The sequence below is a fragment of the Atractosteus spatula genome, chromosome 18, assembly GCF_055471065.1.
Source record: "Atractosteus spatula isolate fAtrSpa1 chromosome 18, fAtrSpa1.hap1, whole genome shotgun sequence".
Taxonomy (NCBI): domain Eukaryota; kingdom Metazoa; phylum Chordata; class Actinopteri; order Semionotiformes; family Lepisosteidae; genus Atractosteus; species Atractosteus spatula.
This window is the reverse complement of record NC_142723.1, coordinates 16784696-16804554: the sequence shown is the minus strand read 5'-3', so window position 1 is coordinate 16804554 and position 19859 is coordinate 16784696. Positions and strand designations below refer to the sequence as shown.

Below are 19859 nucleotides of genomic sequence, written 5' to 3'. Positions count from 1 at the left end.
TCTGTTAAAAAAACACGAAGTAATGTACATGGCAATGTACAAACTTCTATTTCAAACTTCTCAAACTTCTGTTCATACACACTTGAAATGTTAATGAAAAATAACACAAAAACATTACTTATACTATTTAAAATTAAAAAAATCATTAGTTACACTAAATATATTTTACAATTTGAAATATAGCAGTATTGGTTTGTACACGTAATATAACATTTTAATTGTATAACTTTACAATGCTCTCCCTTATGCATACAGTACATTCATATCCTGCACACATAAAAACAAAGTGCACATGAGCTGAAGAGGAATCCCCTGTGACATCCTGTCAGGCTGAGCTGAATTCTGTGCCTTCTAACTGCAAAGGCAGTTCCAACAAGCACTCTATAAATTATCAAACACAGCTCTGACAGCCTAACAAAGCCGAAAAAACACAACCAGTCATTTATGTATTTACCAATGAGGAGACCTGTGACATACTTTACATCATCAACAAAGAACAAGTCTCTGTGAATAATAGTTCAACAAAGAAAGATGAAAAAATGCATAACCAGTCTTAAGCACTTAAGTCCTATTGACTGAAAATATTAAGATTGTCTGAGAACATTATGTGATTTTAATAAAAGGGAGTATTATTTACGGTTGACATTGCTATATTTCTGCAATGACAATGAAGAAATTCATAATTTAGACAGCTGTTAAACAGAGAGACAGCTGTCAAACACTCTGTTCCTAGGAGCAGTGCACCTGAGAGATAGCCTCAGGACCATGGGACAACAACAGCATGCTGTCTGCCTGGAGCTGAGATCATCCATAGAGTTGACAAACGCAGGTAGCTATCCAGATTTCTGTCTACAAAAATGGAAAAACGGAAAAAGGACACACAGCTGTAACAAATTCCCTGGAAACAAATTGAACGGCAGCACCAAAATCAGAGGTCTTTTCACGAGTCCTACTGCCACTATGCAAAGGTGAGTAACTGGAAATGTTAATCTGTTAGCATAACGCTTGACTGAGGACAGGGATGCTGCAAAAGGGTTCAGCTCTCTGGGTCACTGAGAAACCTGTCCGTGGAAAAGGCATAGGGACGATTAATGATGTGGGCACCAGCCGTCTTGGCCAAAGCATGCGGAAAGAAGTCCGGAGACATATAAACTAGAGTGGAAGGGAGGAGAGAATCCAAAGGAAAATTTACATGGAACATGTACGGGGAGGAGAGTCAAAAATCAAAACCTCAGAGGATCAGGTAATTAAGCGATTATTCCTAAATGCCAGCAGGATTAGGAACACACAGTAGATGGAAACTGCCTCATTAGCTGGCGACTATGATGTCATTGGAAACACAGAAACATGGCAAAAGCAGTGTGGTGGAGAGGAAAACGTCTTTAGTGAATCCACAGTTTTCCAGAGAGCCAGGAAAGCTGGACGAAAGTGGCGTGCAGCAATATACCAGACATGACACTTTGAAGTAAAAATTCATATTTGTTTTATACACGGTCTACTCCACTCACTCGAAACAAATACAGCAACAAGGTAAATAGATCATTAATATGAAAGAAAAATGGAAAGGTCATAATAGAATAAGTATTCAGAACCCTTTGCTGTGACAAACCGGAGTTAATCGAGTTGCACAAAATTACCTTAACAGGCCAAATAATTAGCTGAGCTGTGTGAAATAACTGTGATTCTCATAAGACAAAAGTACTGAACCATGGAGAGGTTTGAAGAGGAACCAAAGAGCTTTCAAAGCAGGCCAAGGATACAGTCAGTGAAAAGCACAATGAAAAAGAGAAGGGTACAAAAATATTCAAATCTCTAAATATCACTGTCTGCTCAGTCATTGAGAAATGGAATGTGCGCCATACCACGCAGACAGTGCCTAGATCTGTCTGTCTGCTCAAACTGAGCAAGGAGGAAACTGGTGAGAGAGGCCACTATGATGCCGATGAAAACTTTGAAAGAGCTATGAAAGGGTTCAGTTGCTAAATACAGTAGGAAAATAATGTGTAGCAGTCAACAATATCCTGGCTACACCACAAAGCTTCTCAGTAAGGGATCGTATCCTGCATGGGGTTTTCAACAAAGCAACTGAGAGATTTAGCAAAATTTTAGGCTAAAATTATGACTGGCATAAATTTAGCATAGTGCATCACTCACTCAACACCTTCTCTATAATCATGAATGGTGGTGGCAACATTAAGGTAATGGGCAGCTTCTCATCAAGTTCAATAGTCGAGATGTGAGAAGATGTGCCATCAGTCAACAATATCCCGGTGGCCCAGTGGAAAAGCCATCTCATGGAAAAATGGAGTTTGCAGCAAACATCTGAGTGATCCCGCAAAAATGTGGTTAAAATTGGTTGTGGTCAGATGAGACCAAATTGGAACTTTGTGATCTAAATTGCAAGCATTATGTTTGGCTCAGACCCAACACAGTACATCTCCCTATCAACACCATCCCTACAGACAAGCATCATGGTGACAGCATCGTGCTTTGGAGAGGCTTCTCCTCATCCAAGACAGTAAAGCTTGTAAGGATTGAAGGAAAATTAACAGAGCACAGTTCAGGTAAATATTAGGGGAATACCTGTTTTAGTCTGCTGAAGACTTCAATCTAGAGCAAAAATTCACCTTTCAGCGGGAAATGTCCCAAAGCACAAGGTTAAAGCTACTCTGACATGGCTTAATAATAAGACACAGAATGTCCTTGAGTGGCCCAGTCGAAGTCCTGACTTGAATCGTATTGAGAATCTGTGGGAAGACTGGAAAACTGCTGTCCCCAGGCAACGCCAAAGAGGCTGAGCTAATCTGTGAAGCAGAATGGGGAAAAATTGCAGCAGACTGGTGTGCAAATTGGGTAGAGACTCAAAAAGACCGGTGGCTCTAACTGCTGCCATAGGTGCTCCCACAAGAGACTGAGTTTATGAGTCTAAATGCTTAAGCAATCAACTTTTATACATCCATATTCTAACCTCATTATCCAATTAAGGGTCACAGGGGAGAGACAAGCAACATGATCAAGGTGGGGTACAGTACACCCTGGACAGGATGCCAGTCCATCACAAGCCACACACAAACAGAAGCCAATCAACCTACCAGCATGCCTTTGGATTGTTGGGGGGAAAACAGAGCAACAAGAGGAAACCCACACAAACATGGTGAGAGCATCCACACAGATAGCACCTAAGGTCCAGAATTGAACCCAGGTTTTTCTATTTAGTTTTTGTTGAAATTAAACTTATCGCACCCTTAGAAGTCTTTAGTTTGAACATTCAGGTTTTGGATAAAAAATATCTATGCATCATTTTGCCATTTCAAAAAATGGAACACCATAGGAAGTGTTTAAATAATTTTTCTGGGCATTGTATACGAAGGTAGGAACAAACATCCATTTCAAAACACGGAGCAGAAAAACTACTTATCAAAAACTGACAACTGACGCAACTTAAATCTTATAGATTTAAGTGATGCAATAAAATGGCAAATATGAAGAAGCAATAAAAAGGCAAACAATGTTATGGTATATAGCTAAATGTGTGAAGTTTAAATCAAGAGATGTTATTTGTGGATAAGGTAAATAACTGTTGAAGAGGGATTTAATATCACCTGCTTTTGGCTAAGATATAATGTTTTGTACCCAATTCATATACCAGTGATCAATTGTTATGATATAAAGGTTAGATCATTTGTGCCTGAATTTAAAAATGTTTTTCAAATAGAGTTTACATTGGCTACCACTTTAAAATAGAACTACAAACGGTTCTAAATATATCCTCTAACACCTTTCTCCAACAAAGCCTCCTCGTCATAAACCGTAATCTGTCATTTGAAAAGTGTTTAAAAAAGCCATTGTTGAGATAGGGAGCATGGGAAATTCTAGAGAAGAATCAAGTTCAAATGCAGGAGTAGGTACAGATCAGAGTCAATACAGCAGGTTAGTGAGAGGCATGTCCTTCTGCCTCCTTGATCTTGAGTTACTAGTGATGGAAGGGAAATGCTGTAGGAGTGTTACTGTACAAGCTACTTCTTCAGAACCCATAGGAGCATTGCCTGCACCTATTCTGTTCTCCAGGCCTGTTTAATCCAATGTGATTTTGTACACCATTTGCTGAGATATACCACCTCAAGGACAGTAAAATAACTACCGCATGTCTGCCATTGTGATTGAGTCAAGAGGGAGCATGAAAAGCAGCAGACAAATTTCTACCTGTCTTTATGGAAGGCAAAATCAATTTGCTGGCAACAGCTGACAAGTTTCCATTAGTAGAAATAAAAAGCAAAGGCTTTGAAGCTTTAGCATATTGCCTAGCAACATCTGAAATAAGTTTTTGGAGGTGCAGGTTGAATCAAGGTTTATGATGCACATAACAATTCCAGAGAAGGCTGTTTGCTAAACCATTTTTTTTTATCAAAGTCTTATTGGAATTATAACCATAATCTGCAATTCGTGTCTGAAATTAGTGTATTCAAGTCAATAAAACGTAGTGTGCGGAAACAAAATATCAAAGAGAGAACTCCAAAAGGTTCAATGCTCTGTTCTTTTGATAAAATATTCTTACATTGTAATGTGCCTTCCATGGAATAAAAAATGAATCTCAAAAACCTATCTGTGTTTTCATAAAAGCAAAGTATTGGCCAATAAGACACAGCAAACATTGCGTAATGTTTGACAGATTTCGCTACACAAAACATTAGTTGCAGAGAAAGCTGTGATTGAACAAGTCATGGGTTTTGATGGGCTTGAAGACATTTTGGGATTTTCATGATAACAACACAGAGCGTGGCTCTACACACAGCTGAACCCTTCTGAGATGCACCTATTGCCTTCCGGAACGCGGCTCCCATGTGATCCAAAATAAAATCACCCCAAACTGGCTGAACTTTAAGTGAAGGACATCAGTGTGTTTGCTTCGAGAGTGTCACCTTGGGAGATATGTCAAGACAATGGAGTCTCAAACCTGAAACCATTGATCAGTTCACTCCAAAAAGTAAAGAGACCACAAGACGAAAATGCTTTTGTTAAGAGGGGTTCACAAACCAGTACCGAGGCACAGCACATTCATTTAAAAAATACAGCTTTAAAACATGATAGCAGTACTACTGCAAATTTTTTAAAAATGTTCAATGCTATCCGTTTAAAGATGCTTAAAGACATAATGCAAATGGTTCTCAAGATTTAGGCTCAGACACTTTATTCAACGTTTACTTCATATTTTAAACAAAGAGAAATGGTTCTTGTAGCTTTTGCTAGTCAGATATCTTTAGCAGCATGAGTCGACTTTTAGTTAATTACAGCACCTTCATCAGTGTACGACCTTGACCTCAGGTTCAAGCAAAATGTGATAAGTCTTACTTTGATATATTTACAAGAACCACAGTTCAGTGATTTGTTTTGCTGCAACAATCCACAAAGCACAGGTTTCAACACTGCAACACTGAAAAGCTATATTGCCATGACAACAACCAGCTGGCTTCCCAAGCTTGCATGACCACCCCCCACACCAGCCTTTACACTCTAGGAATTTAAAAAAAAATGCTGTTCCTATATGCAGATCTTTCAAAACGTTCATGGTTTTGCCTGTATAAACATACTTTACCACCAATACAACACAGAAGCCAAAAGAACTCATTTGTATCCAACACAATTAATTCTTGCATCCAAGAAATTTGGAAACAACACTGTATTAGCACCTGCATCAGACATATCTGAGTTTTTGGATGACTTACAGGTTAAAGGGTCTAACATGAGGCTTAGTTTTGTCAACAGTCATAGCTGTTGCTGCAGAGACGAAAAGCTGAACTGTTTCCATCAGGGCTGTTAAGGCTGGTTGATTGCTTCTGGATTGATCACAGGTGCTTCTTCAATCTTGGCAATGCTGCTCAGTCCACTGGACAGCACACAAATGCGCCCCAAATGCCAGCAACTGTCTCAAAAAGCATTACTTTACCAAGGGGCCAATTTACAAAAAAGGGGATTGTGAGCTCTGTCTACATGTATATCACAGCCCTTCATAGTATCATATTTAAGCCAGCTAATTGGGTCCGTGCTGTATAATTAGTGATTAGGAGTGAAAATATGTGTTGCATTTCTAAAGTGTTCAGAACAGCTCAACATTACAGAGTAATTCTGTGAGGCAGATTGCTCTTCTGTTGCTCTTGGCATTAAACCTGCCTTTTCATCAAATCACGAATGTGAGAACTTAATTAACACTTTGGTTCCTATGCAAGAATCCATTCATCTTTGCAGCCAGAAGAAATGCCTGATCTTTAAGTGCAAAGTAATCTAACAACTGGCTGCACGTAAAGATTGGTGTGACTGTTACTGCATAGTCCAATACAAATACATTCAATTTTCAAAACCCTCCAAGGTCACTCTTCTTAACTCTTTAATTTATAAAATAGCTGGTGATCACGATATAAAGAAACAGTATTATGTAAGTTTTACTGAAGACAGGTGAATAGTAACACTGATTAAAATAAACTTAAAGTTCTATTCCAGTTACTGAAATCCTCTCAATGGCAAACACTTTTAACCCCAGCTTCTAATTTCACGGCCCCTGTTAGCTCTGCGGCCTGAACTCTCCAGGTTTCTATTATTACTACAGACGTTCTAAAGAGGGCTTGACTATTGGGTACTACAAAATTAAACTGATGTCCAGTTGTGGCACCTGCAACCCACAAGCTGGTGTTTGCTTGTGAATCCCTAAGAAGGATTTTGTTTAGCATCTTGCTGGTTAATATTAATTGGTTCAAGGATCTCATGCAGATGTTTCGAGGAGGAAACCAGGTAGGCGCTTTGAAAACATGGCTCGATTGCTTGTTCCAGGCCCCCACAATGCTTTGTGTTATACCTTTTCTGTTAGTTTTGGAGTCTCATTATTCTGAAAACTGTTCGGTTTGCCTCCAACAAAAGAATTAAGATTCTATTTGGGTGTGCTAGTCACGATGTTTGGCTGCGTTCGAGCTGTCTTATCCAGCCGACACCATTCTTTATCTTGAGACCCAGCTAGCCAGGCAGCTTTGATTGTTCCAGCCTCAAACCGTGCGGTTTTGCAGTTAAAAGAAAACCTTTCCTTTGAATGCATTGTATGTCGTAACTTGTCTTTTTATTCATTATGTTTTGTTGTTTTGAAGTACTGCACTCTAGGGAGTCAGAACAAGAATACTGCTATAGAAGACTACATTCGTATTGTACAGTTACTAAGGAAACATACTGTACAAGTCTGCTTCATCCACACTCGCCTTCTCCTGCTCATTCCAGATGCCTGTTAAAGCATCTGTCCTCTCCCATGAGCCTCTTCCGTTTCACTTCCCATTAAGATGGCTCAGTTCCTCCAGAGTGAATTATTCTTTCTGCTACCTCAATTGCGTACAGTATATAACCTCGATTTGTGATCAACGATGTGGATTCTGTCCACTCCCCATCTTCAAGGTAACTTCATGCTTGCATTGTGCTTTAAGAGATCACAGGACCTAATGTCAGTCTTCTCCTCTGCTTTTGCTATCATGTTATATGTATCAAATCTACATTTTATGTTAGTGCTAAACACTGTATTATTAACCTGTTGAATTCTGCACTAGAGAGTGTGGGTCTTATTTGGTTCACTGGGCCTCATTCATTGTCCCTCTAGAGCAAGCATTTTAAAGACATCTTACCAAACAGATGTTCAGTTTTTACTGCCTTCACATCTATCTGCTGCTACTAAACTAATTTGGCTTTTTCCTCAACTTAAGAAGTTAATTTGGTCAGTCTTTGTAATGATATACTCATTATAAGACACTTTATACAGGCTTCTTTCAGTTATGATCTCACTCTGCTTAAAAAATATCCAGTTCAGCAGAGTTTTCACTTTAACCAGGGCTGTGCAAGTGAGCTACGTCTCTGCTTAACATTTGAAGTTGCCAGCTTGTTTCTGCTGCAGTAGAAGAGAGACAATCCTGCAATAATTGTCTGAAAAGTAAAATTCTACATAGCTTGTTTGCTTGTAAAGCTGCAGCTGAATGCAAGCTTGTCTAACCTCAATCCATATCTCTGTTGGACGGTTGTGGTCACAGACAGGTTTACTGGAGATTTTCAGTTGAAATCAAAATGTCTTCCCCTACAACTAAATGTTTAAAATGTCTACAGATAACTGTGGAAGGCCTAGTTTGCACAATCTGCTAAGGCCTTAATTGACTCAATTATTTTTTCTTCTTTATTTTTATTACTTCTTTATTTCTTAATATTCTGTCCTGTTTCTTTCTTTTGCTCTCTCACACTGCTGCTTTCATTTTAAAACATGAACCACAGACTGTGATCTCATGTACCAGTGATCAGATTGTGTGCGCGGAAGCCAAATAGTGCAGAGACCAGGCCAGCTTGGAGTGGTTAGGACAAATTAATGACTACCAGTGCACAAGCCTGACAAAACACACAAAATGGGCCTCCACATGATAGACAAGACATTCTGAGTCCCTAAGTGAAAAAAAGGAAAAATAACAGTGTGAAATCTGTTAGAAAATAAAATAGTGTACTGTATAGCATGTTTTAAACAATACTGAGGCCTCAAAAGCGACTACAACACAAAAAAAGTGCATTTGCATATGCAAGATGTATCTTGACAAGACAAGCAACTATACAACTGTCCACAGTACTTGTTCTTGCTACACAGCTCAATGAAGACTTACTAAAATACATTCATTGATCATTTTTAAAGGCAGATCTGGGGTGCCTAAAAGGTTCACTCAATTATACAGCTACAGTACACAGCACTATAAAATTTAATTATGAACTTTTCTACTCCATTTAATGTATATATTTGCATTAAAAAGATGGGGGGTATTCATGCTTAAAATACAGACAGATTTTTGGAGTCATGAAGTAGATCACACACATGAAGCATAAGAACAAAGCAGGATACTAGGCCCAACTAGCCCATCTGGTACAAGGATCTCATCCAGCTGTTTCTGGAAAATAGCCAGGGCATCAGCATCAACAGAAGCAAGAAGAGCCTAACCTTGTCAGTTTTAAATACATTTCGTTTATTTGTTTGTTAATTTTATTTAAAAACATACGTTCGATTGTGTCCTGTGGTTCATGTTTCACTATTCAAGTTTACTGGGTTGACTTTATCAATGTCCTCATGATATCTGTATTTGATTAAGTCCTAATGAAGTCTTCTCTTTTTGTGATTAAAAGATTCGGTTCTTTTAGTCTATTAGTGTCTTCATTTAAGCCAGAAAAACCACTTGGCCACTGCTCTCTAGACTGATCCCTGAGCACCAACATCATTTTCCAGACAGTTCTTTAAGAAACTCCGGGTATAAACTTTAACAAACATGGCTGGGTACCTCATTCCAGAATGACTTTAAAAAAGATAAAACAGAGCACAAACTTTTATGCTCTGTTTTATCTTCCCTGTAGGTTCTCCTTCAATCTCCTTAAGAATTCTGAGTGTATGAGTGTAGGTTGCTGTAATGAGATGGGTGGGGGTTAAAACTGATTTCAAATTGCTCATGGTCTTCTTTGTTCAGTACTGAAGAGGGACAACTCTATCGGCCTGTCAGTATAGGACATTCCCTAGAGCCCTGAAAATAAAACTGTCTGGTTGCTCTTCTATGGACTGATTCCAAAACAGCAATACCTTCTCTATAAAGTTGAACACAATTTTACACAATATGCTGAATAGAGCCGTTTAGACCACACACTTCTTACGTACATTAAATAGTGAGAGAGGAGGTTGTTTCTTGGAGTGATTTATCTCTAGATAAGGCAGATACCAGCACATGCAAAGTGAATATAACCTTTCAAAATCCAGCCTTTTATATTTATTAAAAATAAGCTCTAAAAAAAGTGAAACAGACAAACAAATGGCACAGAACACTAATATTAGAAAATGGCATATTTAGTGTTAATATTTAAAGTCAAATCACAAGGAGCTCAGTGGTACTTTAAGGTTCCCAAACCAATTCCAGAGGAACAGTTGTTCTCCCAAGATATTAATTATGTCACTTAAGTAAGTTAACTGTTTTCCACAAAATTGGAGGACTTCAGCTGCCTAGATACCTTTATACATAAATTCACACCCACCATTGTACTGTATATAGCTGTCAAAACCTCTGTTTCCAAGTCAATATGATATGATTGCACTAGAAAAATAAACCCCCTTTTTTATCATTTCCTTCATTGCTATCGCACTGCACGGCATGATGTGGGCAGGATATTACAGGAGTCATTTCTTTCTGTACCAGTCGGGGTGCACTTTGATCCGAGATGAATCATTTCTCACATGTGCTCGACCCTTGTGGCTCATGTGCAGACTTCGCAGGAGCCCGTGCTGAAATGGAATCGTATCTGAAATGAAGAAAAGCCTTGCAGTGCCGTGTCCGTTCCTATTTAATGTGCACAGGGACAACACACATACTGTACCAGCCTGAGCCGCGAGCACTGCGGTATTAGGAGTTGTGAATCTTTTCTTTCGGTTTAGTCTCTGACTACAATCCCTTCTGCCTTCACAGAAAACTTCTGAGAGCCAGAGAAGCTCCACACTTTCACCAGTTCCCCAAACCAGTCTCAATCACAAAAATACACACAACAGCCATACTTAAAACACACACGCAGGGAGTGATTTTCAAAGCTGGTTTTGCAAGCTGGTCCCATTTTTCTGAAAGTAACTGCAAAAGATTAGAAGCCAAGCCCCGGCAAGAGACAGCTTAAGCATGGGGGGAAAAAGTAACACAGTTAACGTTTTGTTAAAATAAGCAAAGTCTCAGTGGAGTAGAAAGAAGGTGGGCTGCACTTAACCTTCAGACTAAGTGAAGGAAATCTGGCACTGAACAGCGTTTTTCGCTATTTCCCCACATACCTATGGGACAGTTGTTTTTTTTTCTTATAATATGACTAATGTCAGGATTTGGGTTAACAGTTTTCTTCAGAAGGAGTGCATCCTCTTTCGGTTTATCACAGTATACTTCCTCTGTCCCCGTTACATCGGCTGCTGTCTTTTGGAAACATCAGATAAGGCACCAGGGAATAAGGACGTTACAAACTAACGACTCCAGATGGTAGGATGGACAGTGGAGTCAGTGAAGGGAGTCTGGTGTCTCTGCACTTCTGTGCACTTGCCCTTCACGGTGCTTTCTAAAGGGCAACCGCTAGATCTGCACATTGTTTGAAATACTATTCAGATACCATGCTACCTCTGAATAGTGTTTAAAAATTTAAAAGAAAATTCAGAAGCAAAAAGTTTAAAGAAATTAGGCGTTCCATAGTACTGGGCTCCGTTACAACACAATCAAAGTTTTCGGGACTACCGAGCGGCGGCAGAGTCTCAGAGTCTCACATTGGGCATGCCTTACTCCCCGTTTCTGAAACCTGCTGCTGCGTCTGTGTGGATGTGAAATATGTCACCCTTTCGTTTTCAGAACATTTCCGATTGGTGAATTTTCCTTTTCCCACCCCTCCGGCGTTGAGCTCGTACATCCCAAAGGGGTTTTATTGAGTTTAAAAGGGGACGGGGCTGTCCGTTTTTCATTTATCATCCTGTGTTTCCCTGAAGCAAGGCCTTTCGCGCGTGGAGGTCCTGGAAAGGTTGTTTTTGGAGAAGACACAGCTCTGTTCGTGGACTTTTCTTTGAGTTTTCCTGAAAAATACTGAATGTCCAAGATAACATATTTTTGTATTTTTTTTACCTCTTTTAAAAAACATTCCTCACTTGTCAGGAGACTGTTTGCCCACTTACTTTTCAGTATAAGCAGCAAAGTAGCCAATAGCACCAGGAGACCTGAGCTCTACCTCAGTTATCTCTGCCTGATATCATTTGACACTTCCTAAATTTGACTCTGTAGTATCTTCCAGTTTATTTGTGACACAAATCCCATCTCTAACTGTTTTTCAACTAGTTTTTCATTCCTTTTGGACTTAGTATTATAAGGTAATACTTGTGTTGAGAGTCTCTTTTGGCAGGGCTATACAACTCCAGTCCTGGTGGACCACAGTATCTGCTGGGTTTCAGCTCTTAGTAAGAAAATAAGAAAGTTTAGAAAATTAAGGAAGGCCATTTGGTTTATAGCCCATTTGATAATGAGGAACTAATTGAAAGAAGGATCTTGTTCAGCTCTTTCTTGAAAGAAGGCAAGGTGTTGGATTCAACATTAGCTTGTTCCATACCCCCACAACTCTTGGGGTAAAGTGCCTCATGTTCATTGTTTAAAATGCACTTCTATATAGTTTCTACTTGTGTCCTCTGTTTTGTGGTTTAGTGTTCAATCTGAAGATGTCTGCTGGGGTTGACAGTGGCATTTGCTTTTAAGATGCCAGTATCAGGTTTCATCATCGTCTTCTCAGCTCAAGACTAAAAAGCTTCAGCCTGTCAGTTTAGGTCATTACCCTGGTTACACTTCACTGGACTGGTTCCAGAGCAGCAACATCTCTTCCATAGCATGGTGACAATATCCTAAACAAGGCTTTACTAGTCCTATATAATTTTAATATAACAATCTCTTGATTTATACCACAAAATTCTGTCTGCCTTTTTACATCACTTCCCTTCATTTTAATAAAGATGTAAATGATACGTCAACATAAACACCCAGGACTTTCCATAAGTAGCCTCTTCTAGCTGTCTTTTGCATTTTGTATTTGTAATTTGCTTATACTGCCTGCGCACAATGCTCTGCACTTGTCCACATTAAACAGGTGTTTTCCTAGTCTTGAATTTGATTTTTTTTATTGAATTTGGTGCTTCTACAATGCACATAATTCAATAAAAATTAAATTGTTATTGATAAAGACCAGATTGACCTGACTAAACTATTCATTGCTTAAGTGGAGTAGTGTTAATGCCCACTGGCTGAAATCCGTCACTCTGGCCTCCTGATTTGAGCGCTCACATTGCACAGCTGAAATGTGAAGATCGCTGAGCAGGTCTGGATGTACACATTGTGTGACATACTTTACAAAATACACTGATTTATCCTTAATTCCACGAATCAGAAATTTACCAACATATCACGTTTTAAACAAAATCATGTTTCCACCTCTCCACTTTGATATACAGGACTGCAATGAGTCAGAAGATAAATGAGCACAATTCAGGACACACCCTAGACAGGATGCCAGTACACCGCAGGACGTAGTACACACACAGATGAGAGAACACAGTAACTGAGACACCAACTGGAACCCACCTTGCACCCTGCACCCTGCAGCCCTCACCCAAAAATGTTTACTTTTCTTAAAATAGCATATAACCATAGATTTTAAAGTCAATCTGAAACACATATTTCATAAAAAGAAATTGTTCAAGTACCAAAAAGTAGTAAGTGCTAAAAGACATCTTAAAATAGTGTGCTTTGGGACTATTGCTGTATGGGCCCAGCAAGGAGTAACTGTAAAAGTCACAAAACCCCAAAAAGTACCCTCTTTTTTACTGTTAAACTGAGGTTTAGGCTTAAAGCTAATTTTATTTATAACTGCCAGGCAGAAGAACATTTAGAACAAGCCACTGCAACAGTTCTATGTGTTAAAAGTCATTTGCACATAAGGTAAGAGACATAAAGCAATTTTCTCAAATACTACCATTTTATACCTGATTTTTCTTTTAAAATCAGTACTGTTTTACACAGAGCTTAAAATGGCCTCCAATTATTTCAAAAGTTGGGATAGGTATGGGTGTGCTGTTAAGAAATCAAATGTATTAGGTGCAGAAATGACAAAGAAGCAGAGATGGTAGTCGGTCCACCAGGCCTCGAGTTAAAAATGGACGAGTCCACACACTGTGCCCTGAACCCATTTATAACCACTGTGTCCGTTGTATATAATTAAATTAAGACTGAACCTTGTAGTTCCATAAGCAACATTTTAGCCAGTAAAAAAATAACAACTTAACAACTGCCAAATGTCAGCAGTGCTATGAATAAAAAGAAAGTTCAAGGCAGATGTTTATTTTCAACTCTACTCATAATTGTTTACTCTCAAACTATTGTCACATGTCTCTCTGATTAACAAAACATGATTAAATTGTTACAGCCATCTGAAAAAGAAGTGATTAAACACCACCATGGGCATATCATGGTTCCAAGATCATGTTCTGTGATACTAGCAGACTATGGATCGATATAACTTTTTGATCATACAGTGGATCAGAAGCAGTGGCAAGCGGTTAAAACATTCAGCACACTACCCCCCCCCCCAGATGAACACCGATATTTGGGTAAAAAGAATATTAAAACAGATATGGATCTGAAACTATAAGTTATGTTATTTACTGTTTTTATTTTCAGATGAAAAGATGTATTTCCACTTATTGAAGGCAAAATCCTTACAAATCATTTGTCTTAATCCAGAGGACAGAACCGAGGCTCCCAGATAAACATTAATTTGACTGTGATATTATTTTCACAATTATCACTAAGAGTACTGTAGTTAGAAAAATGGTGCCACTGTATACATCAACATCTTTTAGGCTTATTTTCCTTGGTGTTTTCTCATGTAGGGGAATAAGGAAAACAATCCCATGGGATATAAAAAAACATAAAAACTCTCCTACTCACCCCAACTCAAGGGAGATTAAATAAAATAGAACTGAATGCTTTTCCTTTTGGATTGTTATCTCGGGAGTCCTACTTATGTAGAATTTATTAGGCTTCTAAGGTTGGGTAAGACCTCAGGATCCTGTCTCAAACATTCACACTTGAGCAGTTTTTAGGGGACTAAAACAACAGATACAAAAACCGTCTTGGGCAAAAGAAAGCTGAGAACTTTGTGAAACTGTGACAGCTGTCGGCTTTCAAAAGACGGAGTGTACTGCCAAACGTGGTCTCTATAAATATTCTATTTTTACAAGCAGATCTGCGGGCCGCAGATCCATCGGGGCGATTGTTACAAAACGTTACTATAACAACCAAATAAACCAAAGCTAAGTCAGACATTATTAACAAAACTGGTCGCCCTGGTGTTTACACTACAGGCTTATGTTAAATTGATGACAAGCTGTCTTTTTGCAGTGGTCAAACAAAGGCAGATTAACTCCTTTCTGAGCACTGGAGGCTTGACATACCACAATGGGCAAACTGTGGTCAAGCCTCCAATCTCAGGATTTTACTACAGTGATCAGCTGGCATAAATGTGCACATAATTTATTTTCTGCACATACTGTAGGTTTTATATAGTATGCAAAATCAACTGTCTTTACTAAAACAAAGGATGGGCCTTCTCAGCCTTTTGTGGTCAGTATTTTTTCTTTGCACTAAATACCAGGGTATTGCTACTTTAAAGAAATCAATCCAACCGTTTTCTGACCACTGCATCCGATATAAGGTCATGGGGGAGACAGAGCCTATCCTGGCAAGCAATGGGAAGAGGGTACACACACACACTCTCACCAGGGCAGGTTGTGCCAGAAGCCAATTCAACTACCAGTACTGTATGTCTGCTGACTTTGGGAGGAAACCAGAGCACCCAGAGGAAACCCACAAATATGGGAAGAGCACCTAACCTCTATGGAAAGCACCCCAGATCCAGAATTGAACCCAGGACAGCAGGGAGGCAGCAATGTTGACGACTGTGCCAGTGTGCTGCCCGTTAGTTTGAACCAAGGACTAATGTTGAGAAAGCAAGTTTTTTACTTTTATACTGCAGCTATGGGTTATCTCAAGATGAGACTTGTTCAGGCTTCCTCTCGTCTTTCAGAAAAAGAAGTTGAGGAGAACTGTTCCGTTTTCATTAAAGTGAAGACGAAATATGTAAGGGCAAGTTTAACTAAATTATAACTTTTCTACAGCATGTCCAAGTGACGTCCCCTGGGCAATTCAGAGGAGTGGAACATTTTACAAAATGGAAGGGGTCCACAGAACCCCTTCTGCCAAACAATGAACTAAATCTCTGAAACAAAAAATGATACAGTTACAATGATTATTTTAATTGCTCAATTGAGTCATCAGTTACTATCAGGTCATCACAATCTCTGTCCTCAACCCCAGATTATTGAAGGTCTTCTGCTATTAGCTGTTCAATTGGACCTACTCATCTAAGGCCAATGTAAAGAAAGTGAAAAGCACACACATTTCTCTTCTCTCCCTGAGCAGGCACTGAACTGGGGGTGATGATTTGCTTCCCTTGAGAACAGCCAAGACCATATTGTAACAGCCTGACAGTTCATCTCCAGTAAGGAAGAAATAGAAACTATATGAACAAAATGCTAGATACATAAGAAATGTTTTCTTAACTAAACATCCTCCCTTGGGACCCATGCCTAGCAGTATAGTGTTGAACTCTCGTCGTTTGTATACTACTAAAAGTGTGTTAAGAGACAGTCTCCTTATTTTGTTCCTTTTTTTAACTTGCAACAGTTAAAAGTCAAAATACAAAAACTGGCACCATATAAAGATGCAAGACCTTTTATTTACACTCATTTGAATTTCTATGCAAGACTTTATGTCCATCATCTGTGTTTATTTCTGACTTATTGATTTTGCACCAGGCATTCCATGGAAACAATTATGAAGAGATGATAAATGCCCTAATGCATTCTCTTATTTTGAAATGCAAACCTTTTTACTTCAGTGCTTTTTGCTGCTTTTCTCTGCGTCACATGCATTAGTGATGAGGTCACGTTTGGCCTTGAGTCGCCTCTCAGAAAACGGACATGTTAAATACTACAGCAGGCAGGTTCTCAAGACATCTTTCCGACTCAACACACAACACTCAGGCCCAAACACAGAAACTACAGTAAGACACCTGACAGGCATGAATATTAAGACAAAATCTAATAATAATTTAACTGACCAGTCTAGTTGCCTTTCTGAAACGCTGCGTCCGTTTTTCAGGACCTTGACTTTTCAAATATTAGCACCAAGACAGGAGATGCACAGACTGCAGGACGGCTATGTTAGACCATCACAGCAAGTCTGTTTCGTGCATTCAAGAGTTATTAGAAAACATGTCATGACATAATTTATTTTCTTTTGGCTAAATTTAGAAAGCAGTGGAAAGAGCCCAGAAAACCATTCAATGATTTGAAGGGCAGAATAGTTACTTATTAAACAAACTGGCTTAATATGCCATACTTACAAAATCACGCATGACACAAAATGACACTATAGTATGTGTAACAATTCTGTGTTAAACATCCTAAAATTGAGCACAGAATGACTACATTGCAGTCAATCACAGAAACTAAGCAATGCTGAGCCCGTTGAGTGCTGGAATGGAAGATCTCTATGGAACATCAGGATGCTGCTATAAGTGCTGCTGGATGATCTTCCCTTTGGGCCAGAATTTACGAACTAACATCCCAGTGTGGTAAATAGGGACTGTTGGATCTGTAGTCATCCGGATGAGATGTTGAACTGAGGTCTTGACTACTCAGTCTTTGCAGTTGTTGTAGGGATTGTAAGAGTAGGGATCCTGGCTATAATTTAGTCTCAACTTGCACAATCTGGTCTCTCTAAAATTTCTCCCTTTATTCAATGGGTGAAGCAATTTCTCACTTCTCTGACTGGTCTGCAGTGTTATGGGGCCCCTGGTGCAGAAAAGCTACATTTGAAGTGGGTCCTTTTACCAGTGAAATGCTTTGGGATGAAGCACGTTATAAATTGTAATTCAATATTATTAAAGTGTTTGAAACAAATGTTTCAGAAGCTAAAACAAATAATTGTCTTAAATAATTAAGCTAATTATAATGATATTATTTTAAGAAAAAAAATATTTTTAGATTAATTAAAAGAACAAAATACCATTCCTAGAATTGCTTTACTGTGAATGACCTGTGATTCCACAAGGAAGGCTGTTCACTCATTAACTGGACATAACAATGTTTGACACCTGCCAGCTACTGAAATAGTATGGAATGTATTTTGCAAATACAATCAACCTTTTGTATAACAGTTTTGCACTTTTACCCAACCCTGGTGCTACAGAGCCTTAATCCAATAGCTTTTGCAGGCCGTCATTAAAATCACCAATTCATGGACATGGACATGGACATGGACCAATTCAAGTGTGTTTAATTAATCATGAGGTTTGTTAAATTAAGTAATTTAGAGATCACTTAGGATTAAAATCGAAGTAATCTTTAACCCTCAAGGACATGAGTGGTCTTAATTGAATAGATAACTTGCTTGACTCATCAATCATTTATAAATGATGCCAGTCTTTGAAACCAGAGGACCTGTAAGACTAGCTGGATCAGGACCATGATTGGAGACCCCTGCTGTATAACTTCATCTGTTTACAGTATATTTACTGAGAGACACTAAAAATAGAACACATGCTATTCAGAACATGAGAAAGGTTGCAAACAAGAGGTGGCCATCCAGTCGATCTAGTGCATTTGATAGTATTCTAACTGATCCAGGGATGTCATCCAGCTGTTTCTTGAAAAAAAGTCAAGGTATCGGCTTCACCAGCATAACTGGGTAGCTTGTTCCACACTCACACAACTGTGTTGTTTCCAAGACTCTTTTGTTGTTTTTTATAACGTCTCCCATCTCAATATACAGTATATACAGCCTTTGCATATACAATACCATTCAGTTTTTATGCATGCACCCCAGCCTGATATTACAGTATAAACATTATGAACAAGCAATGTGCACGGCTCTTTTCTGTTCTTCTGAGACAAAGGGATGCTCTTGGTTATAGACACAGTATCTCTCTGCATGCAGGTTAAGTTTCACATGTGGCATTTTACAAAATTAAGTTTTTCAAAGACACTACATTGCCATGAGTTGATTGTTCCAGCACTGCAGAGCTGAACGCGTAAATGTCCAAAACAGACCTATTATTTGACCAAACAGACAAATAGCGGTACATGTATGTATCCTATTTTAACAAGACACCTCTCCATTTCTTTAAATTCTAAAGTTTTGATGATGTGTTCCGGGACTTACAGAAAGACCTCTCTAATGTTTCGATTGGGTGTTTGAAACCCTTTTGTCAGGCACTGTCAAATCAGGTACACTTTGCAGTGCTTTAATCTAGCTAGTGGGTGTTTTTGCCGTGGCTAAAGTTCAGGACCTTTTCTGTGCATCCTTCCAGAACCTAGTCCCCAGTCACTGAACCAAGATAAAACCAATCATAATTCTCAAACAGCACTCATCGGGTCGTTCTGCCCCGTTGAAATGCCGTTAATGAAGCTGATATTACTACTACACAGGAAAGTATTATACGATTGGTGTACTTAGCGGTCTTTTACACTACATTTGCTTATGTCCTCGTCTTCCACAAAATAACGTAGCACAAATTCCAAAGCATTTTATTATTTTTTGTCAAACGCACAATACAAAAATGCAACTTACTTAAAAACTAAATCAAATGACGCATTAGTGTATAATTTGCATATCTGTGTTTTTTGTGAAGTTACCGACTACTGTAGTTGTGTTAGTTAACATATCGAGGCGCTTCTTGGTGGTGAATTTCTTGAAAGTTGAAGGATCACTGACTCATGGTTAATCTGTACCAGCAAACCTTTAATCCATTTGTTTCATTCAGATATCGGTCAATGATTTCCAGTTTCACTGAAAACATTAGTACAGCAATGGTACAAATTTCCGATGTTTATTTTTTTAATGTATCTAATTAAAACATTTGACATCTTTGCGGTGTATTTTAACATCCAGCTTATCTTAAATACTGTTTTTATATTTCTATATTAATCTTAAAATAGTTACTCACACCGTGTCCATGTTTATATTTTCCATTTGGTTAAATAGGAAGTTTTTTTTATAGGATTCATTAAATATTTTACTAAAGTCTTTGGAATTTAAAATATTTCACACCATTTCATTCAGTAGAGAACAATAACGGGGTTGTTTTCCTGCCATTCTAGTTCACAGCACAATACATTTTAAACTAATCGAGAGTCTGTTGGCAAGCACCAGATG

The 19859-nt window shown here is 38.6% G+C and overlaps 1 protein-coding gene across 1 annotated transcript in view; it reads right to left on the bottom strand.

Moving 5' to 3' along the window:
• Window positions 1–19859, bottom strand: part of pkd1a (polycystic kidney disease 1a) — a 108227-nt gene that overhangs the window by 87650 nt on the left and 718 nt on the right. The gene's annotated exons all lie outside the window — the stretch shown is intronic.